Source organism: Ochlerotatus camptorhynchus, unplaced genomic scaffold, assembly GCF_037179485.1.
Source record: "Ochlerotatus camptorhynchus isolate MF236.1 unplaced genomic scaffold, CSIRO-AGI_Acam_v1.1 ptg000100l, whole genome shotgun sequence".
Taxonomy (NCBI): Eukaryota; Metazoa; Arthropoda; class Insecta; order Diptera; family Culicidae; genus Ochlerotatus; species Ochlerotatus camptorhynchus.
The window spans coordinates 703,052-727,061 of NW_027040590.1; the positions used below are offsets into that span (position 1 = coordinate 703,052).

A 24,010-nucleotide genomic window follows, 5' to 3' on the forward strand; every position below is an offset into this window, starting at 1 on the left:
TGGCATGATGGTCTAGTGTACAAGCTGCATCGAGACAACTTTCCGATCTACCTCGTGAAGATCATCAAAAACTACTTGTCGGGCAGATCATTCCAGGTCTACTTGAAAAATGTCCCCTCTGATACGTTCAATGTTGATGCAGAGGTCCCTCACGGTAGCCTGCTTGTGCCTGGCGAGTAAACTACAATCAGGTCTGGACGTTCTGTCCTACTATTTCAAGAGCTGGAAGATTTGTATTAATGCAGCTAAGACACAAATCATTCTGTTTCCACACTCGAATTCACCTCGGCTTGTTCCGCCTGCTAACGTCAAGATCCATCTTGAATGGTCGAGTGAAGTAGTCTACCTTGGTCTCACCCTCGATAGCAAATTGCTATTCCAATCCCAGGTGGAAAAGACATCCACCAAGTGTAACATCTTGATTAGGTCGCTCTACCCTCTGATAAACAGGAAGTCCACCTTGTCCCTCAAAAACAAGCTTGCTGTCCACAAGCAGATCAATCTGCCGGCTATTGAGTATGGTATGTCAATCTGGGAGAGTTGTGCTTAGTGCCACCACCTAAAGCTCCAGAAGATCCAAAACAAGATCCTCAGAATGATCCTTAACAGTCCACCGCTAATTCGTTATTCTGAGATTCACCACCTGGCCGGTCTTCAAACACTCAAGAAGCGCAAGACGTCCACGCTGGAAAGGTTCAAATTCGCCTGTCTGCGATCAAACCACCAGATCATTCGTGATTTGGCAACCTAGTTCAAGTAGTTAGGTAGTTCCTGTGCTCAAGTAGGTAGGTTATCAAATTTTTAAATTCAAACGAAAACAAGCCCTTAAAAGGGTATCCTGTAAATTAGCGCTAAACGCAATCATCACATTAGAATAATTAATTAATCTCGGGGTTATCTAAGCTGTTCGAAATGGAAGTACACCACCGACTCCTTGCATCTGCCGATGAAAATAACTTGTTGCTCGAGGAACCGTTTGGCTCCCGTAAAGGTCACTCGACTTTTCACAAGCTGACTCGAGTGACAATTCTCAGGCGGAACAAATCTGTATCCAAAACATCTGCCATGACATTGTTGGACGTCTGGCATGAGCGAAAATTTTCTAAACACTATTTGGATGTAGGTTCTTTGAACTTTTGTCCATTTTGGCCTTATGTTCATTACGACCTTTTGTCCTTCGACGTTTTGTCATAGATTCTGTTTGTGATATGTTTCACGTAGTCAGCTTCGGATTGAGAATCTTTCATTAACTCAATATATGATTAATAACCAACATGGCTGGTAATGTTTCAAAATTTTCTATGGTTCCCATCTAAATTATGGTACACCATATATTTCCCCCCCCCCCCAAACAACATAAATCAATTCGTGCTCATGAATAACAAAACAAAACAGCAACAAAAATTAAATTTATGAGTCCCATTTTTCACTCGCACTTAGAATTGCGTAGAAAAGATCCCATTACAGGAATGCCTCCTTCCCGTGTGTGTGAGTGTATTTTCCGGCAAACATAGCTCGAACGTTCTTCACCAGATAATGATGTTTTCAATTTTTCCAATTTACTTTCCCACTCTCTGCCAGGAGTTCCTCTATTCTTACAGTCCCCCCCCCCCCCCGCTCCGCCCTTCCGGTCCCGGAACATGACACAAACACCTTTCCGACCTGCAACTGACTGAAAGTTGATTATGGTAACTTTTGCTCAATTTGATCAGTGTGAACAAAGTTACCTACTTCGAAGCATCTTTTTCTTTTTTCTCCATCTCCCTCACAGAACACCTTTTTTGTCTTTCGAACAGCGAAAACAACACCCAAGAAACAAGCACCTGGCAAACATTGCCTATGAAATCGGTTAACGAAATTTACTCGACGATAGAACCGCTTTCTCAATGTGACCACATGGAATGTTCCGAGGGAAGGAAAAGTTTGCTCGTTTATTTAAGCCCTCCGTCTCCCCCACCGACTGACAGAGTCGTGCCATGCTTCAGTTTAAATTAGGCTTACCATCAATTCTGTCCACGGCGGATGCTCTCGACCCGGGCCCGGAATTAAATCAGTGAAAATTTGTTGTTCCGTCGTCGTCGTCGTCGTCGTCACCCCCAAATCCAAATGAAGCTAATTTTTCCATTATGCTAGCACCAAATAGCGATACTCCTGCACTTCAAAGTTCGACCCCAAGAGGTCAAAAGTGCCGGCGCAGCATCGGGAAAAATCAATATAAATTCCACCCTTCCCGGAGAAGATGACAGCCGATCCTCGTAAAATGGGAAAATATGTTGATTATTTCGCCACTCAGAAAAGTGACTAGCTCGATGCGGGATTAATATTCGTAAATATTCAAACCGTCACCCGTTCCTCCCCTCTCGCATCGCATGTATTTTTTTGTTGGATTTGAATATTTTTTCCACCCTGGCTGAGCAGTCACGAAAGGCCAACATCCCTTGTCACAACGGATTTTTTTTTCTCTTTTCAGTGAGCTGCTGATGTGACTAGCCGAGTGCGTTGGACGCTCTTGGAGTCGGGAAGTTGGATGGAATATTTCGTTGGTTATGGGAAATGATGCTGAACGATGATGACGAAGACGACGATGACGACGACGGCGGATCCGCATCGATGCTCCACACTGTGCGCGGTTCTGATTATTTTGTATTCCAAAATCAATATTTCATTTTTATGAATCTGTCAGTTTGGAAAAATTTGCTGGATTGATATGATTGATGTTCTACAGTAAGTATGGTGGGGAGCAATAATGGCAGTCATGTGCGATGGAATCGCATGTTTATCGGAAATCTATATTTGAACACAGTCAACTTTCGGATACGTTAGATGCATCAGTTATGGCTATCGAAAAGCACTAGACAGTCCAACTAGGATATTAGGCATCCGACTGGACACAATGAAATCCCGAACAGAAAGATGAACCGGTGGAGGACAAGTCGGTCCGAGAACGATTCAAAACCGCATTTTGTCGGTGATGATTAATTGTGGAGAATAAATAATTTAAATAAAATAAACATACAGATTATTTTAGCTATTTTTTAGATTCAAAATACAGAGCACGGCAACATACAGCAGCAATGTAGTGATCTCTAACTCTTGATAGACCGAGCCACCTGTGCCTTTTTTTCGTTTGAATGGTTCAGAAAGTTAAAAAAAAAACCAACCACTTTCAGCTATATTTTGAACAATACAAATGCTAAGGTAAAATAACATTCTAAAAACTGGTAAACATCTCAATTTTCTCATCAACACCTAAACCGAATTACCACGGCATTTGAACTTATGTTCAACCTATGGTTTCGAAGAAAACATCAGTAGGGTTTTCGATCTGATTTCCACCCTACTAAGCTCAATTCACACTTTACCTCTCTTTTTGAACAGATATGATAAAAAATGGTGACTTCTAAATTTATTTTCCTTTCCATATTGGGTTTGATAAAGAGTAAAGAGTGAGATATTTCCAAACTAAACTGACAAAAATTCAACAAGGTCTTGGGCTCCTGAACAACATTGCCGAAAATGGTAATTTTGTATCTAGCAAAGATCTCAAAATATCGACCCAGCATTTACACGAAATTCATAAAAACCCCACTGTCCCCTAGCGAGAGAATTCCGCACTAAATTGTCCTCAATTCTAAAGGCCTAAGCATTCTGAACAACCTTGTAGAAAACAACAACTGTGCATCTAGCAGGGATCTCGAGATGTCGACCCTGGATGCATAGGAAGTTCATAAGAACACAAGTGCCACCTAGCGAGAGAATTCCGAACAAAACTGATCGCAATTCAAAAGGCTTTGGCCTACTGAACAACATTGCAGAAAACAGCAACTATGTACAGGATGCGTGACGAATTTTTGCAGTAAATGGCATATTTGAGAAAAAATACACCAGTTAGTTATTCTAGCAATGAATTTTGTGCGATTTATTTTCTTTCACAACATATGGAAGTTGTAAGTAAATTTATTCAAAAAAATTGCCTTCCCTTTCGACGACTGTAGTTAGACGCTTCCGGAAACTGCAGTATGCACGTTTTAAAATGTTTCGATCCATAGATGTCATCACTGCCTTGATTTTAGCTTTTAGCGACTTAAGTGTGGTGTGAGGGGTTCTAATGGTATCCCGTTGGACGACGCCCTATACAAAATAATCCAACGGATTGATATCGGGACTGCTTGGGGGCCAAATTTCTTCCTCCCAAATTTACGAAATATTTTCCGTAAGCCATTTCTGTGCTTTATTAGCAGTATGAGCTGGTGCTCCGTCTTATCACTTTCCCAAGCCTTTTTTTTATACTATACACTGTTCTTTCAGACACATTCACCGACCGAATTATTTCTTTCATGCATACTCCGGCGCGCAACAAAGCGACAACGGCTGACAGATTGCTCTCTTGTTTCGACATCTTTACATTTACTGAACATTGTTTGTTTAGATCTTACACCTAACAGTATAAGCTATCCAGTGCTGTCAAATATATCTAAATCATGATGCACAAGCATGAGAAATTACTATTTGAAATTTAATGCAAAAATTCGTCACGCACCCTGTAGATTCAAGATGTAATCGAAACCTGGGGCCTTCATGTTTTGGAAGATTTGATATAGGCCAACAGTTCGTCAGCTGAAATGTCTAAAACTTTGGAGAAGTTGTCGGGAATCAAATGGAGCAACGGCAGCTTCATTAGGACTAATCTGTCTATGAATTAACTGTTTTTAAATTTACGTTTTTTTGCAACTGAGATTCCGGTCCTATTAGGAATTAATCTTCCTAGATGCCCTGCACTGACCATTTGTTGCAGCTGATTTCTTTTCCGCATTAATTTAAAAAAAAAATGTACTAGTCATCGTCTTCCATTTTGCACATATAAGTTAAAGAAGCATTTTGATTTTGATTCTGAGCAACATCGTAGCTTTGTATGCCAGTGATAGAGTCAGGAACAGAAGACCGATTCATGGCTTCACCTATTATTTTGGCATCCGAAACCGAAACATTCTGCTAGTCACAACTTTAATCCAACAAACAATTACGGCACTTGAATAAGACATTTGCATTAACCGTGGGGCCTCCCTTAGCTCAGTCGGCGCAGTAAAGGCGCAGCTACAAAGCAAAACCATGGTGGCTGGGTTCGTTTCCCAGTTCAGTCTAGGAATTTTCACACAACTATACTAATGCAGGAATAGTACAGACATCGAAAGCTCTCAGTTAATAATACTGTAGAAAGTGCATTTAGAATACTAAGTTGAGAGCACGCAATAAGTTTGAAATGCGAGGAAGGAGATTATCCGTGGTAAGCTTCCCCTGAGCCCACGTAAGTGTACTGCATTTCGAATACTGTGAAATACTGTGCTTTGATGAAGTTAATGGAACTACCTTGTGTCTAAAGCCCAAGTAACCAAAAGTTCTGATAAAAGGCCATTTATGGCTTAAGCAGCTTGGTTGGTGGTGGTCTATAGAATTCAAAGCAGCCTCATTTTTAAGTCTTTATAAGAACTTGAAAGCTCCGGTGAAGAGCGTTCTAAGCAGCTTCTGGCAGAACTTGAACGGAACTTTTAGAAAATAAATTAAAAAAGGTTTCGTCCTCTACACCAATTCTATGTTTAGTTCGCACTTTTATGAAAATTATTTCTAAAGGCAGTGTATTGATTTATCAGCATTAGTAGTAGAATTGGAGCTGTTTGAAGAATTAAACCCAGTCCTTCTGCGTGAGAGCCCAAGCACGAACCGCTGCGTCATCTGATATATAATAAAGTGAGCTTTTGTCCCGCCTACTGTTGGAGTATTCAGTGCCAGCTGACTGACTTGAATACGAAACAACACCTTGATGAATTTAAATTGGTGTTTGCCCGCATGGTAACACATTTGTGGCACAGTGGTTAGCGTTCGTAGATCGCATGCCGAATACACGGGTTCGAATCCTGGGAATTACTTTTTAATTATTTTTTATGTTTGGATAGAATGTTGATGCATTGCATAAATATAAGATTTATGATTTATTCGAGCCACTGATCATTTTATATTTACGTACATTAAATTTTGTTACTAATAAAGACTTGTGCGGATTGCTTCATGTGGTTTGAAAGTTCTGTCGGGACTTTATTCGAACTTTATGGAACTTGAAAGTTCGGTCGGAACTATATTTGAACTTTACGGAACTTGGAAGTGATTTTAATAGTTGAATGCGGAAATTTTGGTTACTTGGGAGGTGCCGCCACACGGCGCATGATATTTATGTTAAACACGCACACCAAAAATCTATTACAATGAATGTTAGTTCCGTTTCCTATCATCCTCTGTTCATGAACATCGCAACGAATGTTAGAAATTGACCATGCATGCGATGTAATGGTGTTTTGTCTTTTTTTTTATTTCGTGTTCTATTTACGCTTTCGACTATACCAGTAAGCTTGTAGAACGACGCACATTGCAGAACATTGTAGAACAACGCACACACTTGCCTCGAATCTCTCCAGCAGAAAAAGCATACGAAATCGAGTATGCGAGAAAATGAGCGCTTCGTGTTTGCTTTTAGGCTATCCATATTCAGTAGCATGGAGAGAGCAGTGGAGAAAGCACAGGCCTGATAATCGCAACTTTCGTGGTTAGAGTCCAGTCGGCAATCTGTTCTATTTATTTCGACATAACTAATTTCACTCACTAATACACTCTCCATTTTTTGATCTCCAATTTTCTTGCATTGGACCGCAGCTAGGTATATCGCATCCTCGGTTCATGCGGTCTCCACAAACATCATCTGATGATGAATCCCACATAATTGTAAGCTAATGTTACATCCCCCGGTTGGGTGTAGTTATCTATGACATAACCGGTTTTGATTTCTATACCATAGTTCTATGAGATTTGGGAAACAATTTTCAAAAACTATGAGCTATGACGTAATAGTAGCTATGTAGTAGAAAACTATGACGTAGCTATGTAGTAGAAAACTATGACGACCGTACGCCTAACGTCGTGTACCCGATAGAGCCACGTTTCTTATTCTAGCCGGTATCGGTGAGTTCAGTTATGGGCGTCGTAGATTTTGAGCAAGATAGTATTTATCAAAAGAAGATGCTGAACTTGTTGCTATCAAGGGGAAAATAGCTGACACCATTGAACTGCTAACTGCAGATGATCCTGAAATCTTGTAAAAAACAACCAGAGGATTTTACAGAGATTTAAGTTTCTTCTTCTTTTTCCTCTTTGCATTTCAAGCTCATTACTTATAGATACACCTCCACAGTTATTAATTGAGAGCATTCGATGCCTGTGCCATTTTTGCATTAGAATAATTGTGTGGCAAGTACAATCATACTCTATGCCCAGGGCAGTTGAGAAACCCAAAAAACTCAGCCACCTCCAGTATGGTCTTGCTTTTTTAGCTGCACCTTTGCCGACTGAGTTAATAGAGGCCCCAACAGAGATTTGAGAACCTGAATATTTTTGAAATAATTGCTGAGCCACATGACAGGTAAGATTAGGATTCCTGGGCAGATGAAGATCTTCACAGTAGTACTTGATGGACCTGAAGTCTTGAACAAACAACCAGAGGACTTCATGGAGAACATTTTTCAAAATTTACTGGTGAAAGTGGCATTATTAGTAAATATCTAAGAAATTTTATTTGAAATAATAATCTGTTGAGGATCTTAGTAAAATAGCCTTATTTGTCTGCAATAATATCTTATCGCTAGTTTTTATGAAAAAAACACCAGACATGTTATTTGGATTCATAATCCGATCTTCATAAAAATACTTATTGAACCAGGAGTCTTGAACAAACATCTAGAGGGTTTAATGCAAATCTTATTCAAATGATTATACAGTCACTTCTTCCTAATTCGATATTGAAGGGACCATAGAGTTAGGAAGGTAAATTTGGGAAATTTGTATCGGGAGAGTGGTCCAAGTTGCCTGGATTTCCATCGAGTTGTGGAGAAATCGAGTAAAGGAGATTTAAGATCATCGGAATAAAACCTGATGGACAAAAATCCTTAAATATAAAAAAGAAATCCAGAGGACATTACGTAGATTATTGATTACCTGTAAAAGTTTATGAGAAGTTGCAGATCTGCAAGGCTTAGCAATATCCAGTCGATGTTACGGAGAACTTTGATCTTCCAACATGGCATTATGAGAGAATATCTGAGAGAAGTGATTTGTATTGATGAACAGTTAAAAATCTTCAGAAAAAATCCTGACCAACCTGAAGTCTTGAACGAATATCTAGACCTCCCAGAAGTCGTCAGGTTGTTTGTTCAAGATTTCAGCTTGATCAGGTATTATTCTGAAGATCATCAACTGCCCAACAGTTCAAATCACATTTCCCAACTATTCTCTCAAACACCAGGTTGCTCAAAAAATATTCCATACATCTCCAGGTGCTCAAAATCATTAAAATGGGTAGTAAGGTTTTACTGGGCTTTTAAAATGCGGAACTGTTCGGTAAAAGTTTAAAAACTGTAGAAAATTTAAAAATAATCAAATTTATTTTGAACTTGTACATATTAAGTTCTGCTAACCCCATTTAATGATAAAAATTAAATTATTGAATCATCTCCCAGATGTTCTCTCAAATATCAGGTTGTTCAGATATAACTTCAAAAACTTCCAAGTGATTAGAGATTTCCAAAAAATTCTCAGGATATTTGTTTAACACTTCAGCTTGATCATGTATGATTTTGAAGATCTTTATCTGTCTAACATATCAAATCACATCTCTCATTTGCTCCATTCGCAGGTTGCTCAGCAATTATTCCAGGTGATCACACATTTCCAAAAGTCCTCAAATATTTGTTTAAAACTTCAGTTTGATCAGGTATCATTTCGAAAATCTTCAACTGCACAATAATTGAAATCATATCTCATAGATATCCTCTCAAGATAGTAGGTTTGTCAGAAATTATTCAAAAGACGTCCGGGGGACCATAGAACTTCAAAATATCCTCAAGATATTTGTTCAATAATTCAACTTGATCAGGCATCATTCTGAAGATCTTCAACTACCCAACAATTCAAATCACATCTCCAAGATAGTCTCAAAGATTCCAGATTGCTTATGAATTCTTTAAAATTACAACCAAGTGATATGAGATCACATTGAAAACCTCAGGTTTTTTCAAGTTTTCAGATTGATTGGGAATCATTCTAAAGACATCCAAGTATTCCATAATCCATAACACATTGCTCAGATTTTCTCTCATATGAAATACGGCTGCTTAGACATTATTCCAAAGTCCTTCATGTGTTTTAAGATCTCCATTAAGTCGTCTAGATATGATCCATGATTACAGTACAAGATGGAGCCGGTTTCAGTTTGGGCGACTGCCAATGGAGGAACATGATCGCTTGTGTTTTGGAGGGATTGATTTTAATTTTCCACGTGGTGGCATAATCACCAAAGGCGTTAAGGCATCGTTGAAGTTTGCTCGTTATTTCGCGAGGCATCCTTCCTTTAACGGCTATTGCGGTATCATCTGCGAACAGGAAAAACACGCAACCGTCACCGAGGGGAGGAATGTCGGAAGTGTAAATGCTGTAAAGCAAGGGGCCCAGCAGACTGCCTTGCGGGACTCCTGCTGGGATGGAAAACGTGTCTGAAAGACAACCATTCAACGATACCTTAAACGACCTTTGCTGGAGGTAGTTACGGGTGACTTTAACCAGATCCAAAGGAAAGTTGAAGTTACAAAGCTTGTGCACAAGTCCATCATGCCAAACATTGTCAAACGCCTTTTCAACGTCTAACAAGGCCATGGTTGTGAACTTGGATACAGCTTTGTTGCTTCGGATGTTATGCTAGTACGATGATTGGTGGAGTGCCCCTTTCTGAACCCAAACTGTTCCGGAACGAGAATGTTGTGTTCCTCGGCAAACTTGACCAAACGATTGAGAATGAGCTCAGGGCTGAAAGGAGGCTGATTGGTCTGTAGCTTGAAGGCAATGTTGGATCCTTACCGGGTTTGCGGATAGGTATGATTTTTGCTACTTTCCAGATGCTTGGAAAGTAGCGCAGTTCCAAGCATCTGTTGAAGATAGCGGTTAGAAAAGACTGCACGTTCATGCTGAGTCTCTTCAAGATCAAGTTGAATATACCGTCAAACCCGGGAGCCTTCATGTTCTTGGTGCATTTCAGCGCTGAGCAAATCTGTTGTACTGTAATCATATCCACCAGAGGCACGACACAAGGGAAGGCATCTAGGTTTTGAACGCATTGCGCAACCTGATCTTTGAGCGGACTTTGGATATTCGAGCCAAGCAAATGCGATGAAACGACATACTTGCCGATCGCATTTGCTTTCTCCTGAGAGGTGATTATGAGCCATTTTTGAATGGTGGAATGGGTTTGGGGTGCGTCTTTAGGACCTTGGCAACTTTCCAGAATGGTCTGAAAGGGTCGTCCAGATTCTGGACGAGCCGTCAGAAGCTTTCGTTCCGGAGTGAGACCATTCTGGAAGCAATCTGCCTGTTCAGATCGGCCATTTCACGTTTCCTCGCTAGATCTCCAGTCCTCTGAAACTGGCGTCTACGAACATTTCTCAGGCGAAAAAAAGGTTTGGGTATGGGAATCAATGGCAATAAACTTACCCCTCACAGGAACTCGTCGGACGTACGCCTCGTCAGCCACGGTTATCTCGGTCGATGCCCTTCACGGTGTCAAGCGGCGGGTTGTCGATGATGTGTCTGTCTACCACGCGTCCAAACTGGGCCCAGTTTACGCGGTAGTAGTCCTTGTGCAGACTTTGAGCAGGGGCCACGTTGGACAAGCCGGTATTTGTCAGGAACAGATCAAGCGTCGATTGGTTGCCCGCCGGTGAGATGAATGTTGGCTCATCCGGAAGCCAAACGGAGTACAGCCCATGCTGTGAGTGGTCGAAAAGCAGACGACCGTTCTGGTTCTGCTGGTAGTTCCTCCAGGCCTCATGGCGATCATTTAGATCTCCTCCAACTACGAAGCGGGAACCGTTACGGGTGATGGTGGATAGGTTGAATTTAGCCGCTAGTCGACTGCTGGCAGCACACTTTCGAGGGCAGTAGACGAGGATGAACTGGACGTATCCAGTTGACGACTCCACCTCCACACCAATGGCCTCGATGATAGAGGTGCGGATATGGGACAGAGTGTGGTATTTTATTCCTTTCTTGACGACGACCGCAACACCACCCCCCTGGAGCTGGTGCAATCAAGCCGAATAATGTTGTGGTCAGGCAACCAGAAGCTGGCGCCGGACTTTAGATGAGTCTCAGTTACGAGACCCACGTCGATGCTGTGCTTGCGGAGGAAGTCGGCAAGCTCAATCTGTTTAGCTCTTACAGAGCAAGCATTCCAGGTGATGATACTTAGCGGTTTAGACGCCATTGTGGATGATGAACTTACCGAGGACTTGGATCTGCTCGGGCTTATTGCGGCACTTACGAAGAGCACCGGTCATCTTGACGAAAATTCCATCAGTTCATCTGCTGAGAACAGATCGGGGTTGTTGTTTAGCGTTGGTGGTTGTCTCCAGAATCCAGGGGGATTGAGAGCTTTGGCCAGCAAAATCACCGGAAGTTGCTTGAATTCGCTTGCATTTGCTGAGGAGCATGAAATGGCAGAAAATCCTCCGTCCTGAATGCTGGGGTTTTGTCCATCTTGCGTCCTGGTTGATTGTTGCTTGACACCTGATTTCGCATGCGTTTGAAGTCCTCGCGTTTGGAGCACTGTCTGTCGGAACCTTGATGTGCACCACCACAGTTGGCGCATTTTAACGCCACGGCTCCATCCGCAGGGCAGTCGGAAGTGGCGTGTTCGTGAGCGCAGGTGCTGCAGCGTGGCTTGATGTTGCAGTTGCGGGTACCGTGTCCAAAATTGTGGCTCCTCAGGCACTGCGTTACGTCATGATGGCCGCCACGGTATGGCTCCCACAGTGCTGTTTTATATCTTTTCAGGTTCAAGCAGAACGATGAGCAACAAAGTGGTACTCGATTATGACGACTAGGTTTGGGAAAAACGTATATTTCATGAAAACAGAGGTAAAGTTATCATTTGTTCATTTTTAAAAAGTTTTTTTTTTACGGAAAATTAAAAAAAAAATCAATTGGCCCAATGTAGTTGACAAAGATGTAGTTCTATGTCAAAATACTTCTAAGGAGAATTCACAAGAGGTGATTGTTCCAAAAGAATCTAATGCGGAATATATATCAAAGAAGAAGAAAAAACGTTGACGAGTTTCAACCTGAAGATAGTTTTAATTAAATTTCTACGAGAATTCATACGGATTTTGAAAGAATTTAAAGAGATTTCCAAAAGATATTTCACAGTTAATTAAGATTACCATTTCCACAAATTTCTGAGTATCGTCACAGAAGATTCTGACATAGAATAACATTTTAGATTGCATAAAATGTCAAAGAAATACATGTTCGAGCCTTAAAAATTACTTAAGATTCTCAATTTAATCATATTAAAACATAATCACTAGCTCTAGGGAATTGCTATTTTTAAGATCTAACTCTTAAGTTGTGGTATCCCAAACTAAGGAAAAGTTAAGAATTTCGAGCTTGATGCATTATTCAAAATTTTAAATGAAATTTTCGAGATAAAAGACTTAGAATAATCTTAAAAAATTCAAAAATTGAATTAAATTTAAAAAAAATATGTTTACATGTACATAAACATATTTAAATTTCAACTACATGTAAGATATTTATTTAAGAGATGGTTGGAAATGCTATCTAACATGAAGCTTTATTGTGATAATTTATTAGCTAGAGAATGGTATTTAGGAGAGGGTAGGTAGATAGTTGTTCCGGTAGAGTACGGCAGTATGGAAATTGAAATAGAAGTTGAAAATGAGTGAAGAGCCGTTAATGCGACAGTACTAGTCAAACGCACACTTCTTTACCTAACTCATACAATGTATGAGGAGATTTGAAGTATGTCTTCAAATCTACACGTAAAAAAGTGCGAGTGAATTCAATTTTCATACTGCCGCACTCTAACGGAACTATCTACTCACCCTCTTCTAAGACCATTCTAACTTCATGTTAGATTGCGTTTCCAACCAACTCTGAAAATCGCAAATTTCGGGTATGAAGTAACACATAAAACACTTTGAAAGTAACAACTCAAGGCGGGAGTAGCCGTCAACAATGCTGATGATGGTACAGCACGCAACAACCACACTACTGCCTTCTCTTGAGATGACCACGTTGGTCATGACGAGAAAAGCAACACAATACAGTAAATACAACACAATACACGATATAACGTAAATGTCACATTTGATTTCCATCTTCAATGTCTCGCTAATAACAATTGAATCATACAAATTAATATTACCAATAAATGGGAGATTATCTCATCTCTCCGAAGGAGATATTACTTTGCTTGTTTGAAAGATAATTTACGAGAAATCGTCGATGGAAGTCATAAGTGACAGAAACGTTATATCGAGGTATACCTGTAGTCGACTGGAAATGCTTTCGGCAACGTGGGGCTTTAGGTAGTGATGAAACGTCGCTAGAACTATTCCACAGCCGCACGCAGTATTTGAGCAAAGGCAGACGCACACTTTTTGCCTGTAGATTTAACATTTTAAGGATCGTGATGTTATCAAGGCGACATTTTGTATGGATCATTCTCACTTTTTTAGGGATTTCACCGTAGTTTTGATGGATCATTTGGTTGTTTTTAAAGGAAATTTTTTGATTTTTTGATGAGTCGTTTCATCAATTCTACAGGTGCATACTTAGGGCTGCCGTCAAAGTCATTGTTTGCGTTGAGGTAATAGGCTCTTTTTTATATTATATGCCTTTTTCATTTATTGATTTGCTTGTTGCTTTATTGATTGACAGATTTTTGAAAATTAAAAAAAAATATGAAATTCAGTTTAGGTTTAAAATAGATGCAAAAAATACATCTTCAAAAAAGGTTCTCTGCAGTTTTGCGTTCAATAAGCTTTCATTCAGCTCAAAAATGGACATTTACAGCAGCTATTGGTACTGAAAAAAATCACTTATTAAAAAAAGCTTATTAGGCCTTAATTATTACTCGGAAAGAATTTGTAACGCTCCTTTCTGTTCCCACAAAGTAAACGATTTATGCGCCACCTTCAGAAGAAGGACCGTTACTCAGGTAGTATTGCCCGGGATGAAACTGCCTTCTCAGGGCAGGTTACACAGTTGTCCCAGAATCAGAGGTCTCACTTTTGAACCCAAACGTCGTACGGCAATCAAACAAAATTCAACCAATATTTACATCAAATCAGAAAAATACTAAAAAAAAGACAACTCTATAATCTATCATAGGGGAATTGTTTAGGAAATAATAAACTTAAACCAATCTAATTATTAATTAAAATTTTATTGCGTGACGCGAAATAAAGTGGAGAGCTACAACTAAACTAGAAGTAATTTATTATTTATTAATCGCTCGCGTAATTCAAAACGGCTAAATTCATCAAGCTCAACCGATATTTGAAATTGTAAAGTTCGAATTCAGAGCTAAATTTATTTCGAATTCAAGCAAACCTAATGCCCTAAGGTGACGTCACACTGTACTGGTTTTTAGCGTTTAAATTAATCTAGTGCTAAAGTGTATTGTGAGTAACAAACTGTTCAGATCTGACCTTTAACTGCTTCGCAGCTCCCGCGTCGGACGTCCCTCGTAGTTAGGATCCCACGATACAAGATGCCAAATTCTCAATCGATAAAACCTTTTGGTTCCGTTGGTCGTCACCAACGAGTTGGCGGCTTCGGGCTCTAGCCGTAGTGGGTCTACTCACGTGTTTCGCGCGCCGGTGTATATTTCGGGGTAAATGCGTCCCCACTGTGCGTGGAGTTACCAGCCAGAATTTAGCTCGGTCGACACCTTGCGACTTATTGCCTTGCGAAAACACTGTGATACGACGAACGGAAGATATTGCACAGCCAGGGTCTGATGGATGGTGAACTGGTCGGAATTCGAAAGCAGCCGCTGGCAAACGGTTCAAAATATACGTCGGTGTCTTCGCTGCACACTGGGCGAAAGAGCAAACCGAAAGCCAATCCGAAAATTCAGGCACGGCTTGAGTCCGGTACTAGCCTCCTGGGCGAACCTCCTGTACGAACCCGCACTAACCGCCCACGTTGCTTGGGCACAATTGTCCTATTCAACTCGGATTATTTATTTTATAAATTTGCTCACTAGTCGCACACTTATTAGGCTTACCTGAATTTCGTAGTTTTTTAATTCACAGATATTAAACGTTCTTTACGAACACTATTTCGCTCGACAAAATTTGGTCGCTAATGTTCGACCATGTACTAAAAAAATCTGTTAAAAACATAAAAAATACTACTAATAAACGCGCGAAGACTTACTTCGAGTTTAATTAACCGTTTATTACTTTTTTAAATTAACACCTTTTAACAATTCTTAAACCACTTCAAAATATCTTCGACTTATCTCTTCAAAGCACTCCACACAATTGAACAAGATGACGCCGGATAGATTGGGTACAGCCTAAATTTTACTGCGCAATTTCCTCCTATTGGTAGATTACAGAGAGATTAAACGAAGCCGTTTATTGTTTTAATAATATAATACCCAGAATCTGTTCAACTCTCTACGACGCAATTGATTTAAATTCTAAATATGGGGCATTAACTACCGGGTCAAAAAATAGGTGGCGCAGTGGTGGTTTGTGTCTTCGAGATAGCATACAACTTACAGTATATTTAAAGAAACACTTGGTCAGCCAACAAAACTAACGCTTGGAATTGGTGAACGGTTAGTTAAGTTCACAGTACATTAAATAAAATCACGATGGGACTACATTGCGGTTACAAATTTACTTTAAAGAATATGTCGGAGAACCCCTTCTGGGTTCTCCAAACTCTCAACAATTTAATTAGGGAAGCCCCCTTCTGGGGCTTCCGGAGATGAAACAGCTTGCTGTTGAAAATCTCCTATATAAAGTAAAAATAAAATAAATAATATGTGATAAGAATTTAGTTTTGTGGCTTAGGGTAAGACAGTTGATGAAATAGGGTGCTGGTATGCTGATGTTGTCATTTCCGTCCTTCGTTTTGCAGAGTCTTCCCACCGCATCTTCTACACAGCTCAGATCTGTCTTGACCTGTGTAGTTTCTCATATGGTGCCCGAAGCCCATTCAGAAACTCTCCAATTGCTAGCAAGTCCTCAGCGAGCACACTAACAGACTGTGGCTTTCAAAAGCCTCATAACTGACTTCATCGTAAGCCACTCTCATTTGGATTTTCATCGGTAGGTACATCTTCTGCAGCGCATCTCTCAGTGCATCTTCCGTCGTGATCTCATCAAAATTTATGCACTGTCTCCTGGGATGACGCTCTAGCGTTTGCCACCTCACCTGATGATTTTTCGGCAAGCTCTGGTTTGGCATGCAATGGATAGTTTTCGGCTGCATTTGCCGGATTAGCGCTGGCGCTCTGCCTCCCGGACGTTTATACGTGTGTGATTGGTAGTTTTCTCGCTTTCCGGGAAGTTTTAGAATAGAGAAAGAAAACGTGATTCAACATGTTTGCAAGCATCAGAAGAAATTTCGCAATCTGCGTTATTTGATTTTCTCCCGGACCAGAAATTAGTGGCATCGCGAGTGATAATTTTTAATTTCAGTTTATTTACGCGCTGCAAGGTGCGTGAAAGAGTTCGGCACAATCGGTGTTGATGTTGGCTCGCTGCTTGAAACTTTTTTTTGTGTGTTCGAAAGAAATTGATCGAAAGTGTACCAAAAGTGCTTCTGAACGTGTTTCGCAGTTGGGAGTGGTGAAGTTCGTAAATTCGCGGTTCATGTTCAGTGAAAATTCCGTATCACAAAATTGCTCAACGAGTTCTCTTTTTTTGCCGTTTGACGACGACGGGCATGCGAGAGAAAAATAAGCATCGGGAATGTACTCCCGGATGTATTGATTTGGTGAGTTCGTTCCAGTTGAAGATTGTTCTTATACATATCTCGATTGCATTTTCGAGGGGACGTCCGGAGAGCCTTGAGATTTAGGCGTTGTTGCTTTTCCGGGCAGACGAGTTGGTCGCCGGTAAGGTCCAGTAAGTGCTGTCAGCAGATGAATCAAGAGGTATTCGAAACAAAATTGGTAAAATCGTTTTATTACAGTTAAACAAATTTCAAAACTATATACGTGCCAGATTTGGAAATAATATTTTTTGAATCTGGAAGTGTGTTTATGATACCATTATCCATTTGATAAAGGTAGAGTGAACATGCGGGGCTTATTGTAAGTAAAAGTGACCTCGGAGTGGTCGTGAATTACCAGGCATTCTGAAATGGGTCACTGGAGCTGCAATAGAGCTAACACCTTCTAACTCCCGGACTAAACCTGCTTTAATTGAAGGGTAATAAAAAGCAGTTTTCTTCCATAATAACACTGCCGGACAGTGGGGGTTAGATTGTACACACACACACACACACACACAGCTCTGGTTTGGCATGCAATGGTCGCTATAAAGCGCTCAAATAAACATACATAATTGGAACATATGAAAGGCTGAACTAGACACCTAATTCCGATTAGTTACAGAAGCTTTACGGTATACGATACTTTGTTGTAGCAATAAATTAATTTCTTATCGCCATTCAGTTCTCCGAGCTCGTCTGGCTCAGCGCGCTTAAACCCTCCACAAAAAGGCAACATACGAGATCTTATGACTTCATATCATATTAATCACATTGGTGGAGTTTCATGTTTTCCTGGAGATTGTAACTTATTACTGGAGTCTACGTAGGATGGCATCTATTCAACACCCCGGACAACTTACGTAGATTAGATTGCTTTCAGAAGAGTTACAGCAGTTTTAAATTTTCTGGCTGCCCCGCCCCATACAAAATCACACAGCCCCAGTTCACCAACCATTTGATATCGCTTCACAGGATGACCCCGTCCAGGAACACACTTTCACACCATGAAGCCTGTGGCAGTCGTGGGTCGTCGTCGTCGTCTTGCTCCTTGGTCGGCACCGCGCCGGGAATGCTGAGGCTGCCTTCGGTGTCATAATTTACGGGGCGATAAATATCAATTTAGAGCCGGGTGTGTAGTCTGCTGAACACTGAAAACCGCGGTCCTGTCCACCTCCACGTCTTGAACAGGAAGTCGGAAAGAAAGGAAACATGCGAAAGAAATAGCATGCAGTAGCAGCAGCGAGGGGAATGGTGGCCATCGTTAAGTTGAACGGCAATCTGCGCGGGATGCTGCTGCTGCTGCGGCTGTTGCTGGTGGGGGACAGTTTCCGGTTCACCGAGGGACTCGCTTTAATGGTTGGACATAACTTTCGCCTCTATGAAAGTGAAAAAACACATTGAGCCACCGAAAAGTGGTTTGCTTCGTCCATCCGGTGCGGGCGACCCCGGACCGAGCCGGAAGTACGGTTGTTGCTTTTTATTTTCTAATAGACGATGACCAGCGCAGCAGCATTTGAACCCCCGTAGAACCGAGATAAATGGAACGAATAACGAGCAAAGATCTGTTGGTCCATTAGACATTAGGTCTTTATTGCGTCATCCATTTCGGACGGTTATTAGCGAGAACTCGTGTGTGTGTATGTGGAAGTTCGTTTTTTTTGTCGATCGTTTTCATTTAATAGGATTGCTACCAGGGAGAAGGGCGATAATATGGGGAGCGTGCCAAAGAGAGGACAGCTGAAATCGAAAGATAAATGTATTTTCTAGGAAATAGGCAACGGTTTGTTTGCTTTCACCCATCCGAAACGAAATTAAGTAAACGAGTTATCCGTCTCTGCTAACAGTTTTAGCACCGGTTGGAAACTAACGATTTCGAATTGGCTCACTACTTGCCTAGCCTATTGGTCTCAAACAAATCGATTAACGTACCCCATTCTAGTTGAAATTCTAGTACTACACTATGTTTGTTTTGATTCGCTATGAAAGTTTGACAGATAAAATGAGGGGCTCGTGGATTTTCCTATGTTTCGAGGGTTGCATCGATTAGCTTGGGACCGAAGATAGTACTTAAGGTTCAATTTACTTTGATGCTTTTTCGAATAATTGAAGAGCAGTTTTTTTCAACGCATTAGTTCAGATTGCAAAATGCTTGCACTATTCGATTCCTTTTGCTATTCTAAACAAAATAACGCGAGCTTTTAGCAATCCGAAATAATGCGTTGAAAAAAACTGCTTTTGAATTTTTCGAAAATGCATCAAAGTAAATTGAACCTTAAGCTGTGCCAAAAAGTTGAGCACGTTTTTTCGGGACCTTCTGGTCTTAGAGTTACCTCTATGGTTCTAGTCCGTAGATTCCAATTGGAAATAAATGGGTTAGTAATCAAGGTGACTGCAGCGGCTTCATTATTTGTGAAACATATGTGTTTCACAGTATCGTGCCCATGCAAACTTGGGCACTTCCGGGCGCAGTCATTGTCGCTGTTTGGCACCCATGGTTACCATTTTTATGATATTTAAAGCTACTGGCAACACTGAAGTTTTTTGCGCCTGCGCAGTGTGCATGTGTCATAATTTGTTATTGATGTTGCCACAATACAATCTAATTATTACAAACCACAACCGTGAATCTCTATCAAGTCCAGCCAGTGATTCTTCAAAATCGACTCCCGTGACCGTAAGAAAGTACGTCCCACGAGTGGTTCTGATCAACCTTGAGCCGGAAACTATGGATTCAGTCCGAGCAGGACCATTTGGACAGCTGTTACGACCGGATAACTTCGTTTTCGGACAATCCGGTGCTGGTAACAACTGGGTCAAACGATACTACACCAAGGGTGCCGAACTGGTGGATTCTGTGCTGGTATTGTCCGTAAGGAATCCGAGGGTTGCGATTGCCTGCAGGGCTTTCAGCTTCTGCACACGCTTGGCGGTGGAACTGGCTCAGGTAAATTATTTGTAAATCTTTTGTAACGTTTGTGGAACTCAGTAGCAAAAATACCTTCCTCTCCACAAGCATGGGCACGCTACTGATCTTGAAGATTCGAGAAGAATACCCGGATAGCATCATGAACCCGTTCTCCATCGTTCCATCACACAAAGTCTTTCCCACCGTCGTAGAGCTATACAACGTCACGCTAAGTGTTTATCAGCTAGTGGAAAATACGACATTTGCTTCCGAACATTGAAGCTCACCACCCCTACCTATGGCAATTTGAATCATCTAGTCTCGGTGACGATTTCTGGCAATCAACCCTTTCATAATCCACATCCTTCAGAGATCGTTCATTGTCCGCATATTTTACCGTCCTCAAAAACTTCCGGAAAGCCCCCAACCAACGCTCATTATAATTTAACACCTTGAATTTCACCTTCAGCTCGCTTAGCATCTCTTCCACCTGCAGACGGAACAGATGCGAGTGGTAGAAATATTCCGTTGGCAGCCCTAAGAATGCACCTTTAGAATTGATAAAACGATCCATAAATATTGAAAAACGTTCCATTAAAAACATCCAAATGATCAACAGAACAGTAAACCTGAGTAGCTACGCAGTAATGTAGCAATTTTTCAGTCAAATTTAAAAAAAATGTCCAAAACATGAAAAAACATAAGTAGGGTAAATGATGGCTTCGGCAGCCATCGACTGTTTTCGGCAACCACAATTCAAACGTTAATTCCGATGTATTTTCTCACTAAAACACTTCGCTGAATGTATTTAAACGGTTCCTTAGTCTTTCAGCTTCAATCCTAATACATTTTTACGACTGAGCAAACCTGTTATGCCAGGTCTTTCTTCAAAAGAAACATAAGTACATCAAAATACGACTGATTTCGAGTTGCCGATAATAGAACAGCTGGTTAACACGCAGTTTAAACGGAAAGGTTGCCGAAGTAAAAGAGGCTGCCGACAATAGTCACACTCACCTGAGAAGTTTGGAGCGCCTTAAAAACGTTTTCAAACCGTTTTGGACAGTTTTGTTGATTGGAACGGATAAAATTGCTAGCAGCAGATGAATGTAAACAAACAGACACGTCATATGTGTGCGTGACACTGAGAAAATGCTAATAGAAGTGCAGAAGCTGCTTAGATTGACGAGAATACGTAAATTCCCCTATATCCCATACACTAGAATTGGAACACACCATAATAAGAACGTAGATTTGGAGAGCTACGGTAACGGTCGCTGTCAGAAATAGCAGACGTCAGGTTTGGTTCAACGGAACTGTGAGTTTAGATAGGTCGGAGTAAGAACGAGAAAAAAGAGGATAAGATCGTGCAATTCCAAACCATCTACAACACGTTTTACTGCTAAATTAGGATAATTGCCTCAATTCCAAATCTGTTGTTGAAAGAGTGACGGAAGATAACTTTCGGTTTGAAAAATCTCCCGCTCAGCCTCCTATCGCTTTTTATGAAGGATTATCTTCCTCCAGCGCTTTTCTCCTGCTTCAACTGGTCTAGGGACTCCTCCAAGCTGACCTCATTGGTACTTCCTTTTCCAGATTCGGTTCCGGCATCACTCCTCGCACTATTCTTTCTGCTAGGCGGTTTCTTTGGGACAGACTTCTTGATTTTTTTCGGCATCTTCAGCATATGTGTGCACCTCGAACACGTCTACGGAACCTCCTTTACAGCTGTTGTCTTACCAGCACAACTATAATGGGTCCAGAAATCGCAGACATCACACTGGACCATATTTTCTACGAGGCCATGGCCTTCACAAAGCGTACAGTTTCGATCGCTGTTCTGTTCTTCACTCAACGGTGCTGTTGATCCCTCTGACATTTTAAGGTTATATCCGATGTGTTTCATCAAGAATGTTCGGCTTAATGAAAGCAACTTCCTCAGAGCAGTCTCGTTTTGGACAGATTGAAGCTGAAATAGGTTTTATTATAAGCAGTAAGATTGGTTTAGGCTTCATATTAGCTTAATCCGAACATGGCTATATTTTTAAGTGTGCAAACTTGATTTTCTATGGATCACTTTCTTTAGTTTAAGGTTTCCTGCTGAATGTGTTATGGATCAATTGCAATATGTTTATGGTACATTTTTACAATTGTATTGCTAAATTATGGATCATTTATTAGTTTTTATATTCAAAAGTATGTTTGCCTATTCCGTTTCCTTCAACCGATTGATTTCCTCTACCATCGGTGGTTTGTACAGCTGCTTCATGGCTTTGATCTTCCGTTGGTTTTCTTCGTCTGTCCGTCGCTTGAAATGGCTTTGCGCTTAGCGCCCTTCGATTCCGAAGATCCGACAGTCGTGACTAGCACAAAGCGTCCACCACTTTCTTGAACGCTGTCGCTTTTCGGCTCCGGCCGTCCAAAATCGTCGTCGTCAATTGAGTTCTCAGGTTTCGAAAAACAAAACAAAATCAAGAGCTGTCAAAATACCGGGTTGCCAAACAATTCACTATTCACAAGCAAACAAAAGTCAGTTCAATTACTTCTTGGCACTGCCGTGCCAGCTGCGGCACACTGAGGTACAGTGAGAAAAAAGTTGGAGCAAAACAAGTGTGTAGAGTGACCATCCCTTAAGCTCTTCGCTGTAATGATCTGCGGAAAAGTTTGCCATCTTTAAGAAATCTTCTCAGCTACAACTTTGTACAGTATCGCATTTGGATTGAACGTCAGGATAATTAGGGGAAATGTATGTAATCCTAAGTGTCCCTAATTTGGGCCCATACATACATTCAGCAATCGACTAAATTTTCAATAGCAACCAAAAATATCCATTAGTACCGTCCCAATGACGCGTTCATCTAGATAATATTGATAAATAGCAGATTTTTAGAGACGGGCCCAATATTAGATCCAAAGGCCAACATTAGAGCCATTTCCTCTTTTTTAGAGAATTACCAGATCCTTATTTGAAATCGATTAAGTTTGGTGGAGCAAAATCGATATTTTGAACCACTCTGATATACATACACTCCCGATCATAAGTTTAAGGACACCCCCAAAAAACATGACAAATTTGTTATATTCACATCTCTGTCATGTTACGTTCAATTTTCGTTCTCTTTAGATCATTTGAAAGGTATTGAATGAAACTTTTCTCGTAGGTAAATTGTTCAATATAATTCTGTGTGCTAAAAGTTCACCCAAAGTTACAATATTTTTCAAAATTTTCTCTGAAGAATCGTGACTGATTTTCTCAGAATTGGGTTGGCCAAATTTTGAAATAAACGTAGTTGTAGAACACTTATGCTATACCATTCATACCATTCAAATAACCTTAGGAGATCAAAAATTGAACGTTAAATGAGACATCATTGAACAAAACATATTTGCATGGTTTTTGGGGGGTGTCTTTAAACTTATGATTGGTAGTGTATATACTTATGAAACGGATGTCAGCCGAGTATTCTTAGAAAAAGTTTTTCTACTTGTACTTAGCACTATTTGTTTATTCACTACTTTCACTTAAGCATACTTTTAGTACATTACTGTTTGAGACTCACTAACTAACTGAAGCTCCTAGCTAAGACCGCCTTGAAACCTAGGCAATGTGTCCGGTCTCATCGTCACGTTCCAGGTGCCGGGTTTCAATCGTCGCTGCAATGTCGTTTGCCTGTAATGGGAACTAAAGGGCGAACACGAAATTATTGCGACACATTCAACAGGGCATAACTTTTTTACCATTGGGTAAAAATCAACCAAATTTTGCACACTTTCTCATTAATGTGTATTGTGTACATGCTGTCAAACTCGAAGTCGTGTTTTTCGATTCAACGAAAATGGAGGTGAACCAACGCGAGTTGAGAGAGAAAATTCTTTCCAAACACCTGGAATTTCCTGACCTGTCACACCGGCAGTTGGGAAAAATGTTGAACATTCACCATTCAACCGTCTCCAGAGTGTTGAAGCGGTTCCAGGAGCGGTTGACGTTGGACCACGGCAAAGGAGCTGGAAGAAAACCGGGACCGGAGAACAAAAAGACGAAGGGAAAGGTGAAGCGGATGATTAAAGCAAATCCCAACGTCTCAAGTCAGTTAGCACTCGGACTTTGTTGAGACTACACGCGTTGTGATCAGTGCTCTTCAAACTGAACGTCTGGGTTATTCTTCACACTTCGTGTGATCCTAACCTTCAATC

The 24,010-nt window shown here is 40.8% G+C and overlaps 1 protein-coding gene and 1 pseudogene across 3 annotated transcripts in view; one reads left to right on the forward strand and one right to left on the reverse strand.

The window, feature by feature from the left end:
- The window catches only part of LOC135698993 (uncharacterized), a 580,872-nt gene that overhangs the window by 214,045 nt on the left and 342,817 nt on the right, over positions 1-24,010 (reverse strand). The gene's annotated exons all lie outside the window — the stretch shown is intronic.
- LOC135698983 (tubulin beta-1 chain-like) lies at positions 18,160-23,492 on the forward strand (annotated as a pseudogene).